The sequence below is a fragment of the Haliaeetus leucocephalus genome, unplaced genomic scaffold (genome assembly GCF_000737465.1).
Source record: "Haliaeetus leucocephalus isolate CR32 unplaced genomic scaffold, Haliaeetus_leucocephalus-4.0 Scaffold362, whole genome shotgun sequence".
Taxonomy (NCBI): Eukaryota; Metazoa; Chordata; class Aves; order Accipitriformes; family Accipitridae; genus Haliaeetus; species Haliaeetus leucocephalus.
Window position 1 is genome coordinate 3,051,200 of NW_010972798.1, and position 7,688 is coordinate 3,058,887.

The 7,688-nt window shown below is 39.8% G+C and overlaps 1 protein-coding gene across 1 annotated transcript in view; it reads left to right on the forward strand.

The window, feature by feature from the left end:
* NLGN1 (neuroligin 1) overlaps positions 1–7,688 on the forward strand; it is a 327,757-nt gene that overhangs the window by 281,951 nt on the left and 38,118 nt on the right. The window lies entirely within an intron of this gene.

A 7,688-nucleotide genomic window follows, 5' to 3' on the forward strand; every position in this document is an offset into this window, starting at 1 on the left:
GTGTGTAGTGATTGCGGGGGCGGTCGGGGGGGGAGAAGTTGTGCAGCAGTGATTGCAGCTGTGAGAGAGGAGTGAGAACATGTCAGAGAAAAAACCCTGCAGACCCCCAGGTCAGTGCAGAAGGAGGGGGAGGAGATGCTCCAGGCACCGGGGCAGAGATTCCCCTGCAGCCTGTGGGGAAGACCACGGTGAGGCAGGCTGTCCCCCTGCAGCCCAGGGAGGTCCACGGGGGAGCAGATCTCCACCTGCAGCCTGGGGAGGACCCCACGCCGGAGCAGGGGGATGCCCGAAGGAGGCTGTGACCCCGTGGGAAGCCCACGCTGGAGCAGGCTCCTGGCAGGACCTGCGGCCCCTTGGAGAGAGGAGCCCACGGGGGAGCAGGTTTTCCGGCAGGACTTGTGACCCCACGGGGGACCCACGCTGGAGCAGGCTGTGCCTGAAGGACTGCAGCCCATGGAGGGGACCCACGCTGGAGCAGTCTGTGAAGAACTGCAGCCCATGGGAAGGACCCCACGTTGGAGAAGTTTATAGAGGACTGTCTCCCATGGGAGGGACCCCACGCTGAAGCAGGGGAGGAGTGAGGAGTCCTCCCCCTGAGGAGGAAGGAGCAGCAGAGACAACGTGTGATGAACTGACCCCAACCCCCACTCCCTGTGCCCCTGCACTGCTGGTGGGGGGAGATAGAGAAAATCAGGAGTAAACGTGAGCCTGGGAAGGAGGGAGGGGTGGGGGGAAGGTGTTTTAAGATTTGGTTTTCTTTCTCACTATCCTATTCTGATTTGATTGGTAATAAATTAAACTTATTTCCCCAAGTCGAGTCTGTTTTGCCCGTGACGGTAATTGGCGAGTGATCTCTCCCTGTCCTTACCTTGACCCACGAGCCTTTCGTTATATTTTCTCTCCCCTGTCCAGCTGAGGAGGGGAGTGGTAGAGCGGCTGTCTGTTTTGATTCTTTGCTGTGCCTGTGGGGTCCACATAGAAGGCATGTGGGCAATATCTTCTAGTTAGGAATAAGTACTTCATATAAAGGAAGGGAAATACTGACTCGTATCGGCTTCCACTTGGAAATGTCATTCTCGTATTTCAAGAACTAGAATGAAACATGTTGCCAGAGTAGACAACCAGACATTTCAGAGATGTTCATTATGTTAATCTGTTTCAACTTCTGAATACTCAGCTTGAAGAAACTGATTTTCCAGATGTGTTTAGCAGTCTCCACTCCACTCAAAGTTACTAATTAAAATGTCGTTAACTTCAAAAATCCAACAGAAGTCTTTCAGTGATGGACAAAGAGAAATCAAAGATTCAAGGCAAGTGCAACTTTTGAAAAATTAGGCCCATAAAAATAAATGAAATAGATTGTCCAGTTTCATTTTGAAATAAGTTTTCAGTTTTCCGTTATTATTTTGCTGGTGAATTGCTAAAAATCTGCCAGGTATGCTGCTGACCCTGCTCCCACGAACCCTGCTTCTAATTGAGCAGAATGTGCATCCATTCCCCTGAACGCTTGCCCTTTAAAATGGGAATGGTGAGCAGTAGTTACAAATTAAAGGTCCAAACCTGGACTTCGAGGCCGTGTGCGCAGGACACGGGCTGATGTGTTACCGCCTGGTACCGATCTACTTTTGCGTAGCACTAATTGAATCCTCGGCAGGAATTCCCTGCAGTACGGGCCCCCGGGAAGCTTGTCGGGATGCTGAGCCAGAGCCGGCGCTAACATGAAATCAGAGCTCCAGCTTCACGCTGCCTACTGCCAAGCATCGCTGTGGGAGGGCGGTGGATTTGTGCCTCGGTATGAAAGTCAGCTTCATGACAGAAGCCAAGTAACTAAACAGAGAGGAAAGCTACTTGAAGGCTATCAAACCATATGAAAGCTCTGTGCGGGTGTGTTTGTTTTTAACAAAAAGAGGTAGCAGCAGGAGACAAATGACCTATTAATCTGTGTAAAACGAGGGCCAGGGTTTATAAAGACCTGCACCATTTGTAAATTCAGATGTAGAAGTTTTCAATGAGCCCTGCAATCTGCTTACGCCACAGAAGTGAGAAACAGCTAAGGCTCTTTGAGGTCCTTTCAGTATGTTTGTAAGGAAGAGGAAGTGGTTGTATGTCTCTTCCCCCGGATTTGTTGATAAAACTGAAATCAAAACTTGTCAGTAAGTCTTGAATTATATCTGATGTGTTCCTAGTGAACTTTCCTGCTCCCATTTGTTTCAGACAGACTACTGAGACTAATAGGAGACTTTCAGAAACCCGGAGTTTGCTCGTTTAGACTCAAATGTGAGCTTTCTTCACATTTAGGAAAAGTGAGTTAGAAAATATTCCACGCACATCATGTTTTGTGCCGTATCAATCCCTTGTGCCTAATTACTGAAGACATTTTATGCAAGTATGGGACCTTTCACTTTTTTAGAGTTCATCTGCTTGTGCTGCTTTTCCATTGTGTGAAATCAGTCTCTAGCAGCAAAAACCATACCCATTATTTCTCTGTGTTCCTGAACGCTTGAATGTTCGTCCGTGTTTTTAGTATCTCTGCAGAATCCGTATTATTTCACTCGTTTTCCCTTTGGAATGATTGTGCCTGGTTATATCAGTTCTAGGTGTATTATTCAGTAACCAAAGTAATGAAGAGTATAGAAACATCTTGATAACATTATCCTCCCCTGTCATCTCTGTTATATCTCTTTCCCATTAATCCACTTGTCACAATGTCAGTTCCTTGTTTGCACCATCTCTTTTCTTCTGAAGTCCCTCATTACAGCTGCTGCTTAAACACCTTCCTTTCTACTATTTGAAGACATTTGGGCACAGCCCCATAACGTAACGGTTCTCTGGTCTGCTTCTCTGAGATACAGGCTATTTAAATGGGATGTCTTTTTGAATGGAGAGCTTGCTTTTGCACTCACTGGACCCCAGTAACATGAAATGTTGGCTCATAATAGCCTGGTTTCCAGACCTGTGCCTCAGATTATTTGTTAGCAAAATACATCCTTTCACAAAGTTCAGACCTCACCAAACAGATCTGTGTCCCAGACTCCATGCTTCCAAAAGTACTCTTATGATGTATCAAATAATCATCTGTTATAAAGGGGCACTCTTACAACGTACTGTAATAATATATCACTGCAGCCTCATTGCTTAGTTGATGTAATACATCACCATAACAGTGTCAGACAAGAAACAATGTGCTTTAAGCAGCCTTCTATCATACATGTTATTGAAATGGGATTTTTGAGATGGTAGTGATATGATGGAAAATAGTCATGGTGAGTTCTCTGTATATCACTGAAATCGTTATTAATGCTGATGGTGATGTCATTTATTGTAATCTAAGAAACAATAATTCAGGTTCCAGCCCAATTTGTTGAAAGATATTCTATTTTGCCCAGGTCATTTTGGGTTTTTTTATTTATTTTGAGCTACTATTGTATTTTTATTTTTTCAGCCAAGTCTTACAAGCACAATAGTAAAAAAAAAAGAGTATTTTTTATATTTACGACTGCAGCATTAGAGTATTTTTCTCTTCAAGCTCGAGTTGAAAATTGTATCAAAGGAAACTTTTAGTTTGGGTTGCTAAAGAAACAAGGCTTAAGTGATAATGCTGCTTGCTGTTCTTATGGTGCTGCCTCCTGTCTGGCTTCCCATGGTAGTAGCTTGTTAATCTGTTGGCCAATTTCAAGCAAATATGACTGTAAGTTAAAGATCCAAAAATGTGTTAGTTACCTACACGCTTCATGAGAGTGAGAGGCAGGTAGAAGAGGAAGAAACAGCTTAATGCTCTAACTGAGGGAAAAATTACCACATGAATTTAACCCCATTACTAGAAAGTGAAGGTCATAGGAAAGCAGGTTTCATAACTCCTGCAGCTTGCGGATATATTTTTGAGGTAGAAACATAAGAGAAGAGTTCCTCAGTTGATATGTATGGGTAAATCCTGAGTGTACTGTCCACAACTATTAAATTTATCGCTTTTAGCTTCATACTAAAGGTTCATTCGAAGCACTTGCTTTGAGACCTGATTCCATTATTGATTACCAAAACACCAATACGTGGGGTTCATGAACGTTCTGTCTATCACAATAAATCACTGAGTGGCTTTTTTGAAAATGCTTTTAATGAAGAAGTTCACATGCAGTTGCTGTCACTTAACACGCTGTCTCCTTTTAATATTTTGACCTGGATCAGCAGTTTAAAGAGAATGATTTTCATTATGTACATCAGTTTGGGTGGTTTTGATCTTTCTGGTGGAATGGTATTTTTCTTTTCTGGCAGTAAATTTGGACATAGATTTCATTTGGATCTGGTGTTCAAAGTTTCATAATCCAAGGCAGTTTGTATAATAATAATAATAATATTTATTATTATTATCCTGTTATCTTTAATATATTTTGCCTGAGATGTGGAAAAATTAATTTCAAACACTTCCAAAATAAAAGCTGAAGCAAAGTACAGATGCACATTTTTCTCCCTGTTGTGTTTTTTGAATACTTGTTCTCAAAATAACTGTATTAAAAGTGGAGATAAATGGAAGAAAATATTTTAGATCTAAAAGAAGGCAGATGGAAGTGAAGGAACTATCTCTATACTGAGCATGCAATGACCTGGGTGGTCTAATCTCTGTGGGATGTAGCAGGTTTTTATAGATTGGTATTCACCATTGTTTGGGTAGCAGCAGTAAATTACATCATATCTGCAAGTCTAGAACTCTGTGTATTGGCCTCCTGATATGCTTTGTTCTTAAAAAGGAATTTATTTGAGTTTTAATAGTTTATTTTAGTTAAGGCTTTAGAAGGAACTTAAAAAAACAAAAACCCAACAATCCACAAGCTTCTTAATTGCATTCAATAAATGACTCGTTCACCCAGTATTAATTCATACATAGTATATCAACCTCTAATTTCTGTCTGATTTTAGTTATAATACTCCTTGGGCTTATTTCCTCACAATTTAAAAGTGACAGTTGCATTAACTTAATAACCTTTACAGAATAAATGAGAGAATAAATGAGAAAGCAGCAATGCCTTCAATAAATGTTGTTCATAAAATACAATTGTTACAGGATACTTAATTAGAAATATTTTGTGGTCAAAATAAGAACAGAAATGAATGAGACAGATAATGTTTCCTTGCTGGTAGCAACATCTTGAGTGCTCACAGTAATTGTAATAATGCTTGTTATAACTACCCAGACATGTTGCATGCTTTGTAGCAATGTTTGTACTTTGCCTAACTTACAAATTCAGAAACTGGTGAATGTGTTGAAAATATAATGTGTAGTGTTTTATTGGTAGTACTGTATTCACTAGGGGAGTCAAAGATGTAGCTATGAACCTTACAGTCCTTTGCCAATATCTTGGCCATTCTACATGGACAGGAAATCTCTTCAGAAAGATCATGATCTGGAGATTTTATTTTTTTTCTAGAAACCAGTGCAGAAACCTAGTTCTTTGCCAAGTAATGTTCATGTTTCATAGTAGTTTGGGCATAAAGTATGTATTACTTTCACAAATGGGCTTTCTGAGTGAATATTTCTTTATGAGGTTTAATGAAGGCATTGAATGAGGAGAAGAGTGTTTAGTATTTGGGAGAAGAGCAATGACAAAGATGAAGTAGGAAAAGGAAAAGAAATGCTGACCAGTGAGGGACTTGATAAACAAGAGCTTGGGATCAGCACAACATTTGACAAGAGAATTGGGAAGGAATCAAGATATAGTTTTACAGACTTCTGGTGTAGTTGCTGAGGTGCAGCATTTTGAATGTATAAATATACATTCAATGGATGCATTTTTTTCCTCTTTATTTCTGCATGTGTGGATTTACTCATTCAATCAGATAAATCTGCTTGCATATAATAAATGGTAGATAATCTCTGTGTGAATTGCTATTAGTAAACTCTATTGGGGGATAGTACTTAATTGTAACAAATGAAATAAAACTGACCTAAAAGACAGCAGTCACTTCAAAGTAAATACACTATCCAAAGCAACTTCTTTGGCTTTTAAGTGAAGGATCATCTCTACTAGGTGTTGGTTTTAATTGGTTCTTTGGGAGATTTCTTTATAAATTTATTATAAATTATAAATTTATTCATATTTAAATGTATCCATTAAACTGCTGAGTTGGCCCAGAACTTGAAGGACAGCAATATCATATTCTCAGAAGTGTTGCTGACTGTGCTAACAATTAGGGTATTTCATGAGCCATCCCGATCTTTACTGCTTTGTAAAATTTGTAGTCCAAATATTTAGGTCCCAATGAGCACTGTAACACTGTTGATTGGTTAATCCAGTATCTGTAGTATTGCTTGACTCAACTGTGTGGAAGAAGCATAGAGAAAAATATCTCAAGTTCAGCATTTTGTTAAAGGAAAGTGTCAAAAAAAGAAAAAGGTTTACATTACTGAATTGAACTGTTCCCCCAGCTTAACGACTATACATAAAATACAAAAAGAACAAAGAGATGTAATTAAACAGTAATAAAATGTACAAATGAATTTCTAGAGAAGCTAGTTTTCACATTGTATGTCTAGCCACTGATTATAAAGAAATTCTGAAAAACTAATCCTATAAACAAATCCTGATGACTACAAATACATGAGCTGAACAGGGGAGCATCACATCTACCTCCTTCCCCCTCTTTTAATCTGAAAGATTTGAAAAATCAAAGATCCTTCCCCTTTGTCGCATTATAGTCTATGATCTGAACCAGGGAAAAGTATATACTGCCGCACACAGCCAGCTCCATTCATGCTTTCAGAAGGTGCATTGTTCCCCATAGACCACAAAATAGAAATAAATTTATTTAGCTGAGAGGTTCAAATAGAAATTCCAGCCAGTATTAGTAAAGTAAATCTAAGCAAAGATAGGTTTTGTTCAGAAGTAGTTTATGAAAGGAAAACCAAACCACCTACAGCAAGCAATACTGAACAAAAGGAAAATATTGATGCCTCAATGTAAAAGCAAAAAGCCTTAAAAATCAAAGAAAAGACAGCCTAGTTCATTTTTAGGATCTCAGTCTTCTGCTCAGGTTGAAGAGGAAGCTCTGTTCTGTTACAGCAACCTCTGATAGCTCAGATCTGTGTGCTCTTGCACAGCAACTAGAACTGAAAAATCCTGCCATGAAGTAATGAAGCCAGTATGGACTGCAGTATTTTACAATATTGGTTTCTCATATATTTGGTCAGAATAAACTGTAGGAAAAAGGCACTTTGATTAAAGAAGGGACTTGCAGTTAAAATTCTTTAATCAGTGGGAATGTAAAGTATTCTAGGAGCTCCAACTGAAAAAAAACCCAAAACAAATCTAGCTGTGGAAAATGAGAAAATACTGTATTTGTCAAAAGAAATAGTAGTCACAACTTAAGAAGACTAGTTAGTCTTCAAGGAGGATCAGTGACTCGCTTTACATGCTCTGAGAGTACCCAGCCTCTGACAGATAATAAAGGAGAGGGGATTTCTCCACGGGATTTCTTTAATTAATTTTTTTGAAAAAGCGAGCAATAATGAGCAGTGCAGAAGTTCCAGTACAGAGCACGTGTTATTGCTAAACACCAATAACAGCTATGAATTTGATCTGGCACATTCCGATCAAATTTGTCGTGATCTCGAACCCTTTGACGCCCACCTTGGGTGCCAAAAAGGACTGTCGTGGTTTAACCCCAGCCGGCAACTGAGCCCCACACAGCCGCTCGCT